General features: G+C 35.7%; 1 pseudogene; it reads left to right on the forward strand.

Annotated features, from left to right (window-relative positions):
- The first annotated feature begins 1,533 nt into the window (after nucleotides 1-1,533).
- Nucleotides 1,534-8,863, forward strand: LOC105550221 (annotated as a pseudogene).
- The last annotated feature ends 13,092 nt before the right edge of the window (nucleotides 8,864-21,955 follow it).

The raw sequence follows: 21,955 nt of genomic DNA on the forward strand, positions 1-21,955 counted from the left end.
ATTCTTTCCCAGAAACAGATGGAATTGTAATACATGGACAGCTTTCCTAAGATCATGGACCAAGACTTCTCTGCAATTATGAAGACCTTAATTTTCCTCCTGTTTTCTGCTATTCTCACCCTTTCTCTTTCATGTAGGAAAATTCATGGGACAATAACCTGCGGATGGCTTTAGCAAAAGCTTATGCTCTAGCAAGAAACCAAATAATTGTTGGATTTGTGGTCTAACGCAAAAAGAAAAACTCTTAAGAAATCATTCCATTATTGCCAATACCTCTTCATGTTCCCATACTCACCTTGAAAACCTCAAAGGAAGAGTGAAAAGTTATCCCTGATATGTTAAACATCACCACTTATTGTTTTCCTATGATCTATAGAAGCAGTACTCTTACTTTTTCAATCAATAGCCTACTTGCTACGAGGAACAAGTAGGCTATTGATTGAAAAAAATCCTCTCTGGGTGATGCCTTTTACAAGGTATACTGGTATACTGGTATACTTTTACAAGGTATACTGTGCTTTCTGGCATCAAATATTAGAGACCCAGGAACTACCTATGCGGGTACAAGTAACTGCCTATATAACACTGCTCACCAATAGGTGTGGTTATGCACAGCTACAGTATACAACAGAGGGGCCACCTAAGAGCAAATTTCTTTTTGTATTTTATTCAGGAGCTATGATTATTGACTGAGAAGATATAACTGACCTTCGCTCAAACGCCACTAGGTGGCCTTCCTTTCCAGCTCCCGAGGGCCTATACTGGGTCTGCCTCTTCACTTTAAAATCTTGCTGTTTGTCCAGTTTCCCTTCTGCCTTCCAGACAGCTTTTCCTAAAAATCTTCTTAGTATTTTCTATAATCAGACATCAAAAAGGTCAATAATCAAAATTCGTATCCATGTTGAAATGAATATGGACAAATTTGCTTCCAATGAGGAAAGGTTCCTGTCGTGTTTCTGGGGCCTCACTTTTGGCAGTAGTGGGGTGCCAGTTGTATGAAATTTAAAACTAATTCATAGATTGGGAAAAAATGTGGACTTTGTGGCCAATCAAACCTCTCAGGGATTCAGATGCATAGAGGCTACCCTCTGACAAATGGATGGCAAGCTTGGCTGCTCCAAGGTTTTCTAATATTTACATTTCTGTTAATGGATCTCCAGATCACTAGGAATTGTGTCACCAGACTAACCACAAAATTGAATGCCTCTTTAGATCAATCTTTTTTTTTTTAATTTTTTTTATTATTATTATACTTTAAGTTCTAGGGTACATGTGCATAACGTGCAGGTTTATTACATATGTATACTTGTGCCATGTTGGTGTGCTGCACCCATCAACTCATCAGCACCCATCAACTCGGCTGGAAACCATCATTCTTAGCAAACTATCACTAGATCAGACAATCTTGCAGCATGCTATGGGCCTCGTTCTCCATCATATTCCAAACAAGGAGTATGACCAATGGGACTCAAACACTAATGAATTATACTTAGTGCCTGAATTTTCAGTTGTTCAGTTTTGATTAGTTAATTCATGGAGACTCCTGCTGAAAGGTGAGTTTCAGTTTCTTGGCATTGGATTGTGTTGTCCTCACTCAAACATTTTAAATACCCATATACAGCTGTCTTCTATGCATTGGATGGCAATAACAAAAACATAAGAGTCATCTAACTTATTTTACATCGTGAAATTGTAAATTCTTGACAATTGCTGGATCCAGAAGAGTGATCATGAAGACTGCAGAGGATGGTGTAACTCCCCATGTCTATGGCTTTGGTCAGTCTCTTTTGGATGAGAGGATGACCAAATGGGGGGAATTGTTAAACTAAGTATGGTTTAAAGTGGCATTTTTACATAATGAACTGTGGCCTAGCTTGATGTGTAAACAAGTTGTCAGTATACACAGTAGTATGCCCTTGTAACAAAGCGACAGCGTCTCAGTCAACAGTAACAGCCGGACACTCAGCTGAAGGTCTGAAAGCTGCTAAAAGCTGCTGAAAGCTGCTAAATTATTCCCAAATAAGGCAAATGCAAACTGCACCAATCAAGTAATCCCTATATGTCATTTTCTGTTTTCTGGTTGTAAATATAGCTCACCGCATTCGAGGTGGGTGCATTCTGAATAATCTTTGGTCCAGAATGCTGCCTGTTCTAGAAGCTACTGCTTGCTCAAATAAACTTTGTTGAATTTAACTTGTCTTAGGTTTTTCCTTAATAAACTCCATGAGTTATATGCTGTTTTATCTCCATGAAACATAGCAATTTGAAGATTACAAAGGTTAAATACCCTGTCTAAGCTCTCACAATAAGTTGTAGAGCAGCACTATTGCACCTGTCCTCTCTAAATGTTAAAGCAATTTTAAGTTGAAGATTAAAGAAGATTTCATCTTCCTTGCAAATAATTTCAGTATTTTCAAAGTGCCCAAATGGTAAAATCACTTATATTTTCTAGCAAGCAAACAATTTATAATTTATTCATCAAGTTATCCTGAATAAGCAATTTAGTTTTTTTGATGATTAAGACATATTGCTATGTCTTAGCATAAGTATCAGCATAAGACAGTATTAGTGTAAGACACATATTACCCAGATAGTTAACTAGCTAATCTCTATGATAGGGGATGGGATTTCAAAGTTTCTTAAGACTTAGTGTCTGTTCTTAAAAAACTAGTAGCAGAGTCAGAAAGATAGGTAAAGTGATGATGAAATGTGGCAAGTTCTATAGTTAAACATTTGTGTAATATGCTATGGGAAATCAAATGAGGGAATGAGAATACCTCTATCAGAAAATAACAGTATGTTTCAGAGAAGGAATATTGAAAAGTGAGTAGGAGTTGATCAGATAGAAAAAGGGAGAAAGACATGCTAGACAGTGGGAACAACACAGAAGTATAAAAGTACATGACATGAAAAAGGCATGAATGGTGAAGAGACTCTTTCAATAAAGCAGATGTATATGGTATGTGGTAAAGAACAGTGGGGAAGGAAGCAAATAAGGTTAACTGTGATCAGGTCATGAAGGACTTTGTTTACAATGACTAATTTATCTTTATAGTGAAAACATTTGGAGCCGCCGGGCGCGGTGGTTCAAGCCTGTAATCCCAGCACTTTGGGAGGCCAAGACGGGCAGATCACGAGGTCAGGAGATCGAGACCATCCTGGCTAACACGGTGAAACCCCGTCTCTACTAAAAAATACAAAAAAACTAGCCGGTCGAGGTGGCGGGTGCCTGTAGTCCCAGCTACTGGGGAGGCTGAGGCAGGAGAATGGCTAAACCCGGGAGGTGGAGCTTGCAGTGAGCTGAGATCCGGCCACTGCACTCCAGCCCGGGCGACAGAGCGAGACTCCATCTCAAAAAAAAAAAAAGAAAATATTTGGAGCCACAGAAGATGTTCAAGCAAGAGATGAACAAAATTGTATTTGCATTTTACTTTCAGATTCTAGTCTACAAATTTTACATTTACATTCTATTCTGCAAACAAATAATTCTATTTACACTACCTTTAGATTATTCTTGTGCCAATGTAAGTGATGGGATGAGAACAGAGAATCCTGGAGGTAAGAAGACTAAATATATGAATGCTCCACTAAACCATGTGAGAGATTACAATTACCTGAGCTAATACACGGATATAAAAAAAGATGGAAAATGTATTAAGAAGTAGAAATAGATTTAATTAAGACATAGGAAGGAGCGCTCCCAAGGAAACTTGGGAGTATGTCACAGGCTGCCGTCCATTAAAAACAAACAAACAAACAAACAAAAAAACAAAACAGACATAGGTATTGAGTAGTCCATGAATGGTAAAGAAGAGGAGGAACCATCAATGACCTCACAGCAGTTTCTCTTGGAAGTGATTGAATATGAAGTTCATATATAAATGAAAACATAACTTGCATTATGACTTAGTTTTGTTCAACAGATCAGAGTCCAATTACCTTTTGTTATCCTCATGGGAATTGATTGCACAGCTAACCTCAACGGGCTTAAAAATTCTTCCCACCAGTACAATAATTATGTGAGAAGCTTTGCATAAATTAACAGTAATCTAATCCAACTAAAATTTGTTATTTGATTACACCTTATCTAATTTCTAAAAGAATTGAAATAACTGGCACTGAAAGGCAGAGAAATATTGTTTTATTTTATAAAAAGACTTCGAAAACCACTATGGAAAATAGGGAACGTGTTTGTTTTGTTCATCACTATCACTTGTTTACTATTATAGTGCTTGGTCCATAGTGAATATTTGTTAAATAAATAAATTGAAAGCAAGTAAAAGACTCACACTAAGTAGCTACAATATAAGTAGAAGAAGTGTTACTGAAAAACTTTGAGTACATTAAGTTTTTTAAATTTGAAACATATTTTCCAAGAATTTTCAATGCAGTCAATGCTGAAGACTTTCCATAGAAAACCTGTAGCAAAACATTACATTTATCATAGCAAACATTTTTAAATTTTGTATTTAACACAAAAAATACTTTAATTATAACAGGAGGTGCAATGTGCCACTAGCTAAATATTATCTTAAAACATACTACCATGCATTACCATAAACTTCTCATTGTCAAACAGTTTTAGGAAGGGTCAGGACTAGTTTTGCCAGTAAAATATTGTGGATCTGGGGGAATATTGTATTAAATAAACGTTAAACTGCAAATCAACGGACATTTCATTTTGCTGTTGAAGTTTCTTCCTAGAGTTTTCTTCTTTCACATTGTTACATTTTGCCAGCCAGCTGTAGATGAAAACACAATGCAATATGTTACACTCACAGTCAATGGATTCTGTTTCTAAGTTATGCTTCTCACAAAGTCCACACTTTTAATACATACTATGTGTTATGTTGTAACTTAATTATTATCAGAATTATTTTGAAATGAGAGGCAAAGACCAAAAGAATAATAAGATGTGACTACAGAAACTATTAAAGAAGCCAAATGATTTACTAAGAAAGCCAAATTAGAAAACAAAGAGTTTTATATTAAGGATGACAGAAAGATGACTTCTCATGAAATACATTTATTTGCCAACTGCCTAAAATTCATTCATGAATTGTAATCCAAAATATATACTTCGAAGCTTTAAGACACTCTGAAGCTAGAGTGATCAATTCCTCTTAGTTTTCCTTAGACTTTACTACTTTTAGCACTGAAAGTCCCAATATCCCATGAAACCTCTCTGTTCCACATTAGCAGGGACGGTTAATCACTCTATCTGAAACACATCGGAAAAAAAACAAGAAAAATGTGATTTTATACCATGTACATTCATTCATTCATGTTTTATTAAGCTCTGACCTAACCAAACTATTCATTTCAATGTAAAATAAAAGCAATTAACCTGAATCCACTTATTAAAGTAAAAAAAGGAACTATGTCCTTCAGTTTCATTATATGTTTTCAAGTAGTTTATTATCCTGACTTGTAACTGAAAAGAATTAAGTAGTTCCAGTAAATTCAGAACTATACCTTTCATTGCAAAATAATTATGTTACGGCTAGATCGAATACAGCAGACTTCACATGTCTATTTTTACTCTGTCTCTCACATACTGCTCCTCCGTAGTTATAAATTTCACAAGTGATAACAGTTTAAACTAAGAAATTAACTCAACAAAAAACTCATGGTTAAGATAGTTCTCTTCTTCACGTATTGAAGAACTGGTAGCAAATAAAAATTAAATTATATCAGCAAAGCTTATCATTGGGGAGATACATTTAGAATATGCATATAAAAAGCAACTTCAATGTTGAAATGCTAAATTTCATGTAGAAGTAAAATATTTTTCCTTAATAGGCCATTTTATTCCAAAAAAAATTATAAACACTATTCTCATATTCTTACTCAGACATAGACATAAACATCCTCGATTTTTATGGTGCCCTAATGTTTATATCTGATTCTTCACTAGGATTTGAGGCTGAAAACCAACTGGGGCCAATGGAACCCAAGAAGAAATCTTCTGTGCTGGGATATGGCTTCAGAAAAAGGTTTTCTTCCACGATTAGGAGTGAAAAACTAGGCAAATGTTCTACCTTGCCCTTCCCTGCATCAAATATAGTCTGTCAGCTTGAGATTCCTGGGGCTTCAGTTATAAGTATGTGAGGATGAGATCCTTCAAAGGGAAGACTGAGAGAATAAAAGAAGCCATTTAACCAACACCTGAACCATCTCTCTCTGGTATTTTTTATGTGAAAGTAATAAACCTCTAGGGTTTAATTCCATTTCAGTCTGGTATTCTAATACATGTGGCTCAAAGTATCTTAATTGATACCCCAGTTTTCCAACCACAAAAACAAAAATACTGTAGCTGTCAACTTGATAAAAGGCAACTTGTTGGATAAACAACTAAACTTATCACTTTGGCATTTGTCTTTACCTATTTCATTGTTTTTATATAGTTAGGGTTTTTTTCTCTGAATTGAACTTTTATTCTGCCTCAAGATGCACAGGACTTGTAATTTCTCCCGAGGACTAACATCATGCCAGCTTCCACTCATAAATAACCGAAAATCTTGTTATAAGAATTACTGCCGGGAGCGGTGGCTTACGCCTGTAATCCTAGCACTTTGGGAGGCCGAGGCAGGCAGATCGCCTGAGGTCAGGAGTTTGAGACAAGCCTGACAAACATGGAGAAACCCCTGCTCTACTAAAAATACAAAAATTAGCTGGGTGTGGTGGCAAGCGCTTGTAATCCCAGCTACTCTGTAGGCTGAGGCAGGAGAATCGCTTGAACCCGGGAGGCAGATGTTGCAGTGAGCCAAAATTGTGCCACTGCACTCCAGCCTGGGCGACAAGAACGAAACTCCACCTCAAAAAAAAAAAAAAAAAAAGGACTAACATGTCAATACAGAGACAAAAAGGTCCCAGAAAACTTTCCCACTTGAAATGTTCATAAAGGGAATTTCCAGTTTCCAGTTAATCATGTAAAGAATGTGGAGGTCAACAGTCCTGTCCACACAACAACAACAAAAGCTGAACAAACTGAAAATCAACACCATATTATTGATTCATCAGAGAACCTAGGTCATAGGGCAAACCACTGTCCCCAAAATTGTAGAAGAAGATAAGCAGATAGAATAACAACTTATTGAAGCAGAAATGCATGCACAGAAATACCTACGTTAACCAATCCGGAGTAGAAAAATCTAAACAATAATTAATACATTCCTGGAGGATTTGTGTGAAAAAAGTTTGAGAGTTAAAAGCTCCAAAGTGGGGGTAGTCTTAGAGATGCTTTCACATTTTTGTGAGTTTTACTGCCAAGAGATAACTAGGTTCTCACAGTGAACATCAGAGAAAAATGTCTTAGTTATTTCAGCAGGAGGAGAGGAAAAGCAGCCATTAGGAAATACTCTGAGAGCATTCAGTTTTTCACAAGGCCCGCCCTCAAGAAAGACTATTTTGTTAAAGCTGTATTCACTGGGGCTTTACCAGAGGCTAACCAACCTGGAAGGAAAGTATTTAACTCCAGCAATATCTGGAGCCCCTGTATCACCTAGGTGGTGGAGGAATGATGAGAAGCAATTACAAAGGTCATAGCTCAGGGAAACAGGCTCACTAAAAGGCTGAGGTCAAACCACAGGGCAATATGATGATTCTCCTTCCACCCACATTCTAGCAATACATCAGTGAAGACCTATATGCCACAGTTATCCAGTATATCATGACTTCCTTCCAACAAAAAAATCACAAAAGACCACACAATTTGAAGAGACAAAGCAAATGTAAGATCTGGATTCAGATATGACACAGAGGATTATCTGACAGAAAATTTAAAATAACTGATTTAATAAGCCAAATATTCTAATGAAAAAAGTGTCAACATGCAAGAACAGATGGATAATGTAAGCCGTGAGAAGGAAATTTTAAGAAAGAATACAAGGAAATGCTAGAAATCAAAAACGCTGTAACGAAAAAGAAGAATACCTTTGATGGGTTCATTAGTAAACTGAACATGGCCCGTGAAGGAAACAGTGAACTGGAAGATAATGTCAATAGAAATTTCACAAACTGAAATGCAAAGAACAAAAATACAGAAAAAAAAATAGAACAGAAATGTGAGATGACTACAAAAGGTATAACATATATGTAATGAGAATACTGGGAAAAGAAGAAAAAGAGAAAGGAACAGGAGAAATACTTGAAGCAATAATGACTGAGAATCTACTAGGATTAATTTCAGACACCAAACCACGGTTACAGGCATTTCAAAGCACACAGAGCAATATAAATGTCAAAAAGTCTACACCTGCGAAAATTATATAAAGAAAATCAAAGACAGAAAAAACACTGAAAAAGATCATAAGAGACAAAAATACCTTAACCAGAAAGCAATAAGGATAAGAATTATATTGGACTTCTTTTTTTAAATTGCAACCTGTGCCATCAGAACCAACTGCTGCAGCCACATAGGTAGCCAGAATCATAGGAAAGGTGGGCAGGGCTGGGCAGGGCTGGGCAGGGCTGTGCAAGGTAAGGCAGGTTTCTGGCTGCCCACCATGCACTGCTTTGGAGAAGGCTGGAAGCTTCTCAGCCCAGAAGGAATTCCTAGCTAGTTTTAAAGTCAGTGCCTCCAGAGCCAGCATGGTGGCCGTAGACAACAAGATAGAGCAGGCCATGGATCCCTGGATCTGATGAAGAATCATCTGATGCATGCTGTGTGAGAAGAGGTGGAGATTCTGAAGGAGCAGATACTAGAGCTGGTGGAGATGAACTCCCAGCTGGAGTGCAAGAACACCCTCTTGAAAACCCTGGCAAGCCAGAGCAGCTGGAGAAGTTCCAGTCTGGTCTGAGCCCTAAAGAGCAAGCTGCTGAATCCCAAGTGCCTGAGGCCCTTGGTGGTTCTGCAGTGTAAGTGGTTCTGTCCTCAGAGTGAGCAAAGCCACTAAACTTGTTTTACCTAGTTATTTCCAGTTTATTTTTGGCTTCCCAAGCATCATCTCATGAGAAGTTTACACCTTGTATAGCTGGTGTCAAGAGACGTCCTAAGAACATGGCCAGGCCGGGCACAGTGGTTCATGCCAGCAATTCCAGCATTTTGGGAGGCTGAGGCAGGCAGATCACTTGAGGCAAGGAGTTCGAGACCAGCCTGGCCAAGTTGGTGAAACCCCATCTCTACTAAAAAAATACAAATATTAGCGGGGTATGGTGGCGCACACCCGTAATACCAACTACTCAGGAGGCTGAGGCACGAGAATTGCTTGAACCTGGTAGGTGGAGGCTGCAGTGAGCCGAGATTGTGCCATTGCACTCCAGCCTGGGTGACAGAGCGAGACTCTGTCAAAAAAAAATAAATAAATAAATAAGAAAAAGGAAAAAAAAGAAAAAGGGACATGGCCACCTGGGTCCACTCTAGTGACAGATCCCCGACAAAGAGTAGATCTCTGGAGGCTGAGTTGCATGGGGTCTAGTAACTCCAAGCCAGTGAGCCTCTAATGCTACTGCACCCTGGGGGCTCCCAGGGACTGGGCAACTTAGTTGCACCTGGCAAAGAGGAAGGGTAGTTTGAGATGTGACACCAGTTTTCTCCAGAAAGTATAAGGGGCCTATTTCTCATTCCATGGACGTCTTCAACAACTTCACCTGACAGCAACTGTTCCTATAAATAAGTCGCTTGTGTTTTAAGCAGAGGCAGCCTCCCTTTTCTCCTCTGCTTTGTGAAAGCAGAGGACACAGAAGGGACAGATTGAGCCAAGTCAGCCTTCTGTTGGTTAATATGGTATAAAGCATGGTTTTGTACACAGTGCAGTGTGAGATTACAGCTTTAAGATGACTGCTTACAAAGTTCTGCTTGGTTAGTATTGGCATAGTTTTTCTTAAAGTCACAAATGCACACACACACACACATGCGCACACACACACACACACACACACACATAGGGCTTGATCTGTGTCTTAGTGTAGTGATGTATACATACACTCATCCACCTACATGTCAAAGGGTCTAAACAGCTTTGGGAGTATTGACTGGTATCTTATCTCTTAAGGCTAAGTCTTTTGACTGTATTCATTTGCCATATTGATTCCGTTTCTCCTTTAGGTTAAGTAAATCTCGTAAGTAAAGACAGGGAGGGTGCCAGCCTCTGAATGCAGCCACAGATGCCTTACTGCTGCAATCCTTTCCCCAGCTGTCCACTGAAGACACATGAAGTCATTAGAATGCCAAACCCACCATTCAGTGGTGCTGACTTCATAGAATGGGGTTAACAGATCAGTTTGCACTTCACAGTATCATTTAAATTATGTTTAATTATTTTAAAATAAAGAAATAATTATGTGGAAAACTTACAAGTGAAAAGAAGGAAGGTGTCCTACTGTGGATGAAGGATGGACAAGGGAATGGCTTTAATCCAGTGGAGCCTGGGAGGTGTATGCAGGGAGCTTGTCTGTAGGGGAGTGATATGGTTTGGCTCTGTGTCCCTACCCAAATCTCAACTTGAATTGTAATAATCCCCGTGTCAAGGGCGGGACCAAGTGAAGATAACTGAATCACGGTAGTGGATTTCCCTATGCTGTTCTCATGATAGTGAGTGAGTTCTCACGAGATCTGATGGTTTTATAAAGTGCTTCCCCCTCCACTTGGCATTCATTCTCTCTCCTGCTGCCCTGTAAAGAGATGACTTCCACCACGTTTCTAAGTTTCCTGAGGCATTTTCCCAGCCATGTGGAGCTGTGAGTCAGTTAAAACCTCTCTTCTCTATAAATGATGAAGTCTCCGGTATTTCTTCATAGCAGCACGAGAAAGGACTAATACAGGGAGTGTGTGATAGTTTCTAAAACTTTATCCTGATGTATGTTTCCAGGATTTGAATTTTGATTTTTCAAATGTAGCTTGAAATTTCAATAAACTTTCCTCTTTTTTTGTTAAAAAAATAACTGTCCTAACAACAAGAAAGTACAATAAAATATTTAAAGTCTTGAAAACAACCCACCAACCTCGAATTATCCATCCGGCCAAATTAATTTTCAAAAGTGAAGGACAAATAAAGACTCTTCCAGACAAACAAAAACTGAGGCAATTGTTGCCAGTAACACTACCTGGCAAGAAAGCTTAAAAACAATTATTTAAAGATAAGGAAAATAACACAGGTCAGAAACGTGGATCTAAATAAAGAAAATGAGAACATTAGTAAATGAATAAATGAAGATAAAATAAAACATATTTCTTATTTTTAATAGTCTAACAAATAAGTTTGTTCAAAATAATAATAGCAGCAATGCATACAATTATTATAGCTATAGATAAGTTAAATGAATGACAGTTATTACAGAAGGAATGGGAGGGAGAAATTAGCAATACTTCATTAGAGGGTAATTGTACTACTTCCAAAGTGGCATAGTGTTATTTGAAACTAGAGTTGCATTTATTGTAAATACATATTTTAATCTCTACAGCAACCAATAAGTAAAAGCAGTTTAAAGAAGAGTAAAGTATAAAAAAAGTATAATGTATATGCTAAGAAAGGTGAGAAAACAAAATCATATCAAATCATCAATTAAGATTGAGGAGGCAGAATAAAAATGGAAGATAAAAATCAAAAGAAAGAAGGATAATGAATAGAAAACAGTAAACAATGTTGCAGATATTAACCAAATTATATCAGTAGTCACCTTAAACATCAATGATTTAAATATACCAATTAAAAGACAGAGACTGTCAGAGTGGATTAAGAAAAGAAGACCCAACTGTGTGTTGTCTTTAAAAAAAAAAAAAAAAAACTATTTTCAATATAAAGACACATCTAGATTAAAAGTAAAGGAATAAAGAAAGTGAGTGGCTATATCAATTTCAAAGAGAGTAGACTTCAGAGCAAGAAAACATGTCAAGGATAAACAGGACTGTTATCTAGTGATAAAAAAGTCAATTACTCAAAGAGACATAATAATATTTAATGAATGTGTCTAAAAACAGAGTGTCAATATAGATGTGGCAAAACTAATAGAAATGCAAGGAGAACGATACTATCTACTATTACATTGGAATACTTCAACATCCCTCTATCAGAAATAAACAGATCCAGCCAGAAGAGCATCAGGAAAGATACAGTTGAACTTAACACTATCAACCAATTGTATCTAATAGACACTTATAGTATATTTTACCCAGCAACAGGAGAAAACACATTATCCTCAGGCTTACACTGATTCAGCAAGATAGACCTTATTCTAGGCCACAAAACACACTAAATCAAATTTAAAAGAATATAAATTATACAATGTGTGCTCTCAGAGCACAATGGAAATAATTAGAAACCAACAACAGAAAGATAGCCAGAAAACCACAAAATACAGAAAGATTAAGCAACACACTAATAAGTAAGACACACGGCTACAAAAAAGTCTCAAGATAAATTTAAAACTACTTTGAACTAAATGAAAATGAAAATACAACTTACCAAAAATCATTTGATGCCACAAAACTAGTGCTCACAAGGAAATCTATAGCAGTGAATTAATATGAATTTATATATTAAAAAGAAGAAAGATCTGAAATGAGTAATCTAAGCTTTCACCTCATGAAACTAGAAAAAGAGTAAACTGAATCCAAAGTAAGCAAAAGAAATAATATAACACATATTTGAAATAAACCAATGAATTTGGAAACAGGAAATCATAGTAAAATCAATGAAACCAAAAGTTGTTTCTTTGAGAAGATCAATAAAATTTATAATACTCTAGCCATGCTAACTAAATATAAAAGAGAAGACATAAATGACTAATATCAAAAATAAAAGGGAAGCCATAATGAGTGAACATCAAAGTGGTAAAAAAGAAATAAACTGTATGCCTACGAATTTTATAACATAGATGAAATAGACTAATTCCTTCCAAAATATAATTTTCTAAAACTCACACAAGAAGGAATAGATTATCTGAGTATGCCTGTGTCTATTAAAAATGTTTAATCAATAATTAAAAATCTTCAAATCAGAAAGCATTGTTCCCAAATGGGTTCACTGGTGAATTCTATCAAATATTTAAAGAAGAAATAGCAAATTATCTGCAATGTCCTCTAGCAAATAAAAGCAGAGAAAACCTATCCTAACTTGTTCTATGAGGTCAGTATTACTTTAAAGCAAAACTAGATAAAGACTCTACAAGAAAACAAAACTAAAGACGAATATCTCTCATGAATATAGGTGTAAAAACCCTCAATAAAATATTAGCAAATTAAATGCAAAATGTACACAAATAATTATTAACTTTCAGGTATGCAACATTGGTTCAACATCCAAAAATGAATTAGTATATTCCATTACATCAATAGATTACAGAATGTAAATCACCATATCATATCAACAGATGCAGAAAAAGCATTTGATAAAATCCAAAATCCATTAATAATAAAAATATATCAAAAAATTGTAATAGAGCAGAACTTCCTCCAACTGATAAAGAACATCTATAAAAAATATTCAATATTGTCAAGATATCAGCTTTTCTCAAATTGATCTACAGATTCACTGCAATCCCAATCTATATCACAGGAAGTTATTTTGTGGTTATCAAAAAACTGATCCCAAAGTGTATATGTAGAAGTAAAAACCCTAGAATAGCCAACACAATATTAAGGAGAAGAAGAAAGTTGGAGGACTGGCACTACTCAATTTCAAAACTTAAAATAAAACTATAGTAATTAAGGTAGTGTGGTACTGGCAATAGAATAGACGAATAGATCAGCGCAACAGAGCAGAGAACCAGAAATAAACCCACATAAATATAGTAAACAGATCTTTGACAAAGGAGAAAAGTGCAATTTAGCAAAGATAGTTTATTTCAACAAATAGTTCTGGAACCAGTAGATATACACGTGAAAAAATTAATCTAGACACAGACTTTACACCCTACACAAAACTTGTGGAGACTGTGAAAAGGGGTATCAGAGAAGAGAAAGATGAATGGGTGGAGTTCAGGGGACTTTTGGAGGAAAGTGATATATTTTGAATAATACTGTAATGGTGCATACTCGTCATTTACATTTGTACATTATAAAATGTACAACACAAAGAAGGAAATGTACTTTTGGTTGATAATGATGTGTCAATGTTCGATCATTGATTGTGACAAATGTAACATTTTGGTGCAAGATCATGGCAGGGAGGCTCTGTTTGCACTTTGCACTATCCACTCAATTTTGCTGAGCATCTAAAACTGCTCCAAAATAAAGTCTTGACCAGGTGCAGTGTCAAGGAGGCCGAGGCGGGTAGATCTCTAGGTCAGGAGTTCAAGACTAGCCTGGCCAAGATGGTGAAACCCGGTCTCTATTAAAACTACAAAAAATACCAGGGCGTGGTGGTGGGCGCCTATAATCCCAGCTACTTGGGAGGCTGAGGCAGGGAACTGCTTGAACCCAAGAGGTGGAAGTTGCAGTGAGCCAAGATTGTGCCACTGTACTCCAGCATGGCAGAGTGAGACTCCATCTCAAAAAATAAATAAATAAATACATGCATACATACATATAAATAAAGTCTTAATGTTTTTTAAAGGTCATAAAGAAAACTAGATGCTGTCTTGTGCCATCATGGACTGTGAAGCAAATGGGAAAGTTTCAACAGAATAAAAATAAGTATGGGCAAGTTCATGAGTGGCAGGAAAGCAATAAAAACAAGTTTGGGTCAAGTGTCTGATGCACGTTCTGATGGTGCGATTGTATAATTTGTACTTAGCCACCAAAATCAACTGACATACTTTGGACATTTGTCCCCACTATTTGTTGAAGTTGAAGAATCTAACTTCAAATTTCATGTTGAAATGTAATCCCCAATATCGGAGGTGGGGCCTTGTTGGAATTGACTGGATCACGGGGACAGATTTCTGACGGCTTGGTACTGTCTTGGAGACAATGAGTTGCAAGATCTGGTTGTTGAAAACTGCGGCACCCCACCCCCACCTTGCACCTGTTTTTCACCATGTGAAGTGCTTGCTCCTATTTCATCTTCCACCTTTAATAAAAGCTTCCTGAGGTCTCCCTAAAAACTGAGCAGAGGCCAGCACCATGCTTCTTTTAAGCGTGTCATAAATTAAAATTCACTTATTTCTTATTTTTTAAAATTATATTTCCCCTCTCTAGAATGTAAAAACTACTATGTACAGCTGAGACCATGTTTATCTTGTTCAACATTCTATCCCCTAGGCCAAGCATAGTGCCTGAAACATAGGAGTACCTTAATAAATATACTTTATATAAGTAAGGGGACTGCAGATAGATCTTAAAATGATCAAATAGATCTTAAAATGCACCTCAATATCATCATATATTCAATGTCATGAAAATGAGATAAGATCTATAAACAGTTATGTGAAGAAAAATACATGTCGTGTTGGTGGGGAGAAGAGTTGAAGCAAACGTGAACTACCTAGCAGTCAAACTGAAACAGAGAGCTCACTTAAGTTGACGAATAATGTATCCAAACATTTTAAAGGTTATTTCAGTATTACCGGAGCCACAAGGAGGTCAACAAATTAACCAAAACAAATGTTCCCACATTTTTAATGAATTTTTTTTGTCTTAATAGTAAATCAGTTTCAAGGGTATTTCAGCAACCAAAGCCTAGAATTAAGACTTTAACAATCATGAAAACAAATAAAGATAAAACTTGAGCCACAATCAGGACACTGCAGTCAACAGTAACAATACCAGAACCTCTTATATCCTTTGATTTTTTGAGGTCGGTTTGTCCCTTCTATTTAAATTTAAGTATAATTTTAATATTAAGTCCTACCTATTTATCTTTGGTTTTTTTGCATTTGTTTTTGAGTTATTGGTCATGAAGTCTTTGCCTAAGCCAATGTCTAGAAGGGTTTCTGCACAGCAAAAGGAACAGTCAGCAGAGTAAACAGACAACCCACAGAGTGGGAGAAAATCTTCACAATGTATACATCCAACAAAGGACTAATATCCACAAACTACAAGGAACTCAAATCAACAAGAAAAAAAGCAAACAATGCCATGAAAAAGTCAGCTAAAGATATAAACAGACAATTCTCAAAAGAAGATATACAAATGGCCAAGAAACATATTTAAAAATGCTCAGTATCACTAATGACCAGGGAAATGCAAATCAAAACCACAATGTGACACCACTTTACTCCTGCAAGAATGGTCATAATGAAAAAATTGAAAAATAATAGACATTGGCATGGATGCAGTGAAAAGAGGACACTTCTACACTGCTCGTGGGAATGTGAACTATTACAACCACTATGGAAAATAGTGTGGAGATTCCTTAAAGAACTAAAAGTAGAACTACCATTTGATCCAGCAATCCCACTACTGGGTATCTACCCAGAGGAAAAGAAGTCATTATATGAAAAAGATACTTGCACATGCAAGTTTATAGAAGCACAACTTACAATTGCAAAAATATGGAACCAGCCCAAATGCCCATCAATCAACAAGTGGATAAAGATATTATGTCTCACACACACACACACATATGAATGTGTGTGTGTGTATATATACACACATATGAATGTATATATGTATATGATGGAATACTACTCAGTCACAAAAAGAAATGAATTAATGACATTTGTGGTAACCTGGAGAGAACTGGAGACTATTATCCTAAGTGAAGTAACTCAGGAATGGAAAAGTAAACATCTCATGTTCTCACTCTTAAGTGGGAGCTAAGCTATCAGGATGCAAAGGGATAAGAATGATACAATGAACTTTGGGAACTCTGGGGGAAAGGGTAGGAGGGGGGTGAGAGCTAAAAGGCTACAAATTGTGTTTAGTGTATACTTCCGGGGCAATGACTGCAGCAAAATCTCACAAATCACCACTAAAGAACCTACTCAAGTAACCAAATACCACCTGTTCCCCCAAAAACCTATGGAAACAAAAAGTTTTAAAAAATAAAATAACCCTCAAAGAAATTATTTCTCCAATACTGCAATAATTCATATAAGATGCTCTTAAAAGAGCACCTGCCCAGTAATGACATTTCCACCAGTGAACTTACACCAACTCTGTCTTTGCTTCTCCAAAACCAATGAACTCTATTTCCAAGCAGTTTATGTGAACTTATTTTTTTTGCCAGTATCAGCCTCCTTTACTCTGCCTCTTCAGATGCATGCGTGACTTGGCATAGCTGTGCATCTCAGGTTATAAACTTCATTTCTAATTCCCAAATAAATTCAACATATTTGGAGAAATATATATATAATTTTTAAAACTGTATCTCTAATGGAATTGTGCTAGAGCTTCAGTATCACTCCAAGTCAACAAATAATTATTTTGATTATAATATAAACCAAAGGTAAGTATTACCGATGATTCTTTATTGAGAAAAATCTAAGTAATTAGAATGTGTGTTTCTTCTCCGATCAGATGCATTAGTTTACTTTAAGCCTTGGAGTTTCTTTGAGTTTTCACATTGTCAGATTCTGGTATTGTCATTTACACTCTCTGATATTGCACAGGAATTAGGTTTAAAGGACAAAGTAAGGAAGTAAATGTATAATATTAATAAAATCATAGTAGAAACATTCATCACATTTTATAAGAGTAAAATATTTTTATACCACCCCACCCCCAAAAAGAAATAATTATGGAAAGGAAATTTTATAATAAAAAATATTTTTAAGAGCATATTTTAGACAGTGGCAAAGGAGAAGTACTAAGGAATTAAAAGAGCAAATGGAAAATGAAGATATTTTACCCTGTAAATACAATGTGCAATTGATATAACTACTGTCATATGCAAAAAAGCAGAAAAATGATGATTACTCTCAGAAGAAAATGGGTACACAGTTCCTGTTTTCTATTATGTGGGTTAATGTGGATGACTGAGAACTATAAAAGAGGAGTCCCACCAACTTTCACAGGAATTGTCTTATTACTTAGTATGTTCATAAACACAAGGCAGAGATTTGGGGACACGGGATGCTTTAAGGGAAAGAAACTCTATGATTTTTCCATTGATATTGATTAAACAATAATGTATTGTTTTACATATGCAGTTTTTTGTAAGGAAAGACAGAGGCTTTTCCTCAATCATCTGCTTGTTACAATTTTAACTTTTCCTCATTGGCGGAGAAGTGTTATCCATGTTTTATATTTTTTAACAGACATTCCAGAAATGAGGACAAAATGTTAATATATGACAGTCAGTATTTGGAAGATGGTTTGGTTTGCTTTGACATTCTAACCAGAAGTCATCAATTAGCTTCCCACCACATATTCTCTTCTAAATCCTTACGAGCTAACATGTAATCCTGCTCATGCAATCAGCCAACCCTCACGCTCTCTACCCTGCCCCCCACACACCTAAATGAGTCCATATATAACCAAGTTCTACTGGTAAATGGACTAACCATGAATATATACATTAGTCTGCTTTGAAAAGAGGAGCCAAGTTTATGTGACTACTCGCTCAGAGATAAAGTTATAAAAATGATTCAGTAGGTTTTATGGTGAGACATGCATTTTTATGGTTGGAATGCCATTGGCTGTACATATATTTTCTTTCTTTATTTTTGAGACAGGGTCTTGCTCTGTTGCCTAGGCTGGAGTGTAGTGACATGAACATGGCTTGCTGCGGCCTCCGCCTCCTGAGCTCAAGCGATCCTCTCACCTCACTGAGTAGCTGCTAACACAGGTGCCTGCCACCACACCCAGCTGATTGTTTAATTAGCTGGGGTCTTTCCATGTTGAACAGGCTGCTCTTGAACTCCTGGGCTCAAGCAATTTTCCTGCCTCGGCCTCCCAAAGTGCTGGGATTGTAAGAGTGAGCCACCATGCCTTATGTTTTCTTGAAGGTTATATAACAGTACTCAACTACAAAATCACCTGTTGTTGTTTGTTTTATTAGTAGCACATGTGTAATCATTCTGTAATTTTTTCTAAGACAATTGTTCTTTTTTCCTTTCAATAAAATTTGGTAATTTCTATTTTGCTAGAAATTCCAAGTTCCTCCAATTTTTCATGTTTTTGGCAAAATAGATAAATTGCTACAGCATATTTTAAACAAGTCTGACAGTATATAACAACATTTAATGACATACATACCATTTAATTGTGCAATTCCCACTTCTGATAATCTACTTAATAGAAACAGAATGAATAATATAAAAAATTACGTAATGTGGATGTTTATGATAGCATTGTTTGTTATAATACTAAAATAACTAAAAGCAGCTTTAATGTCCAACAATAGAGAAACGGTATAATGTATTTTAAGTGTCATCTAAAAGCACAGGTTAATAGGTATAGAGTTTCAGTTTAACAAGATAAAAAGGGTTCTGGAGATAGATAGTGGTGATGGTTGCACAACAATATGAATGTTCCTAATACCGCTAAAACACTTAAAAATCATTAAGATGGTAATTTTTGTTACATGTATTTTACAATTTTACAATTTAAAATAAAGCATAATGTTCACATCTTTTAAAATTATTATTCTTTTATTTATTCTTCCAGGTCAAGTGAAAGGACTACAAATCAAGATTTTAAATCACAGAATGTGCTAAATATATATTTTCCCTACATGAGACATGTGTTCGGTTAACAAGCACTAGCGAGGAAACAGAAATTTGTCTGAGACTATCTGCTAAGTAGGCAATACTCGCCTACCTTATTTCAATGTATCATAACAGAAAATAGCTTAATTATATATAAAACTCTAAAGACACTGAATTCTGAATACATAGTAATTATATAAATTCACATGTACTATTCTAAGTATTTATTTTAAACTAATAGTATCTAATTAAAAGGGCACCCTAAGCTGTGCTCATCTAATTTTAGTCATCATTACACAATGTATACTTAAAGCAAATCATCACATTGCACATCTTGAATATATGCAATCTTTGTCAATTAAATATTTTAAAATAAAAAATCACCCTGGGGAGATGCCATACTAACTCAAAATATACTCAAAGTTGTTATATTACTTTTATTATACGTTTTCAATACCCATATTTCTTCATAGTTGAATTATTTAAAATAAGCTGTACTAAGAACACTTAACATGTGATCAACCCTTCTAACAAACTTTTTAAGAGCACAATAGAGTATTTTTAAATATAGGCACAATGTTATACAGTAGATCTCTAGAACTTACTCATCTTGTGTAACTAAAATTTTATATACACTGAATTCCCCAGTTCCCCTCCAGCAGTCACTCCCAACCACCACTCTACTCTGTTTCTATGAGTCTAACTATTCTAAATATGTCATTGACATGGAACCATGCACTATTTGTCCTTCTGTGATTGGCTTATTTCACTTCACAAAATATTCTTGAGGTCCATCCCCGTTGCCACATGTTGCAGGATTTCTTTTTTTGTAGGCTGAATAATATTCCATTGTATGTTTATACCACATTTTCTTTATGCAATCAACCATCAGTGGACATTTATGTCGTTTTCAAGACTTAGCTATGGTAAATAATACTGTAATTAACACGGGAGTGCAAATATCTCTGAGATTCTGATTTCAATTACTTTGGATATATACCTAAATATATGTGACTACTATCCAGTAGAACTTGGATACATATTAACTCAATAACTTGTGTGTGGGGAGGGGTAGAGAGCATGAATGTTGGCAGATTGCAGGAGTAGGGTTACATGTTACCTTGTAAGGATTTAGTAATCCTAGTAGGATTGCTGTTTCATATGAAATTTCTACTTTTAACTTTCTGAAGAACCTCCGTACTGTTTACCACGGCAGTTGCACCACTTTACATTGCCTCCAACAGTGATGGATTCCAATTCTTCCACATCCTGGCCAACGTTAGTTACTTTTTGATTTTTTATAATAGCCATATCAACAGATGTGAGGTGACATCTCATTAAGGGTTTGATTTTCATTTCAATGATGATTATGATGTTGAGCATCTTTTCATTTACTCATTAGCCATTTATATTCCTTCTTTTGAGAGATGGCTATTCAAGTTTTCTTTGTTTTTGCTATTAAGTTGTAAAAGTTCCTTTTATTTTGGGGATGATAACCCCTTATCAAATACTTGTTTTACAAAAATTTTCTCCCATTCTGTAAGTTGCTTTTACACTGTTGATTGTTTATTTTGCTGTGCAGAAGCCTTTTAATTTGATGTAGTCTCACTTTTCTATATATTTTTTTGGCTTGTGTTTTGGTGTCATATACAAGAAGTCATTGATAACACCAATGTCAGGAAGCTCTTACCCAGTTTTCTTCTAAAATTGTATAGTTTCGGATCTTAGGTTGAAAGTCTGTATTTTGAGTTGATTTTTGTGTACAGTGTAGGATAAGGATCCAATTTTACATATATCCAAGTTTTTAACACTATTTGTGAAAGAGACAATACTTTCTTCATTGTGTTTTCTTGGCACCTTTGTCAAAGACCAGTTAACTGTACATGTGTGAGTTTATTTCTGGGCTCTATATTCTGCTTCATTGGCCTATATGTCTGTTTTTTATGACAGTGCTATAGCATTGTGATTACTGTAGCTTTGTAATATGTTTTGAAATCAGGAAGAATGGTGTCTCCAGCTTTTTTCTTCTTTCTCAGATTGCTTTGGTTATTCAGGGTGTTTTTTGTTGTTGTTGTTGTTTTTGTTTTTTTTGTTTGTTTGCTTCTTTTTGTGGCTCCAAATGAATTTTAGGTTGTTTTTTTCTATTTCTGTAAGAAAAAAAAAAAAAGTCATTGGGTTTTTGATAGGGATTATATTGATCAATTTGGATAGTATGGAGATTTTAAGAATATTAGACTTTAGGGTTTTCTACAGATAAGATCATGCCATCTGCAAATAAAGATTAATTTACTTTTTTCCTTTCTGATTTTGATGCTTTTATTTCCTTCTCTTGCCTAATTGCTCTGCCTAAGGTTTCCAGTACTATGTTGAATGGAAGTGGTAAGTGTAGAGAAGTGATTATTTTGAAAATGTGTATTTTAACAAATCAATTCTAATTATAATCTTAGAGAAAATATGTACAAATAAATTTGAATATGGACAA

This window comes from Mandrillus leucophaeus, unplaced genomic scaffold (genome assembly GCF_000951045.1).
Source record: "Mandrillus leucophaeus isolate KB7577 unplaced genomic scaffold, Mleu.le_1.0 Scaffold470, whole genome shotgun sequence".
NCBI classification, from domain to species: Eukaryota; Metazoa; Chordata; class Mammalia; order Primates; family Cercopithecidae; genus Mandrillus; species Mandrillus leucophaeus.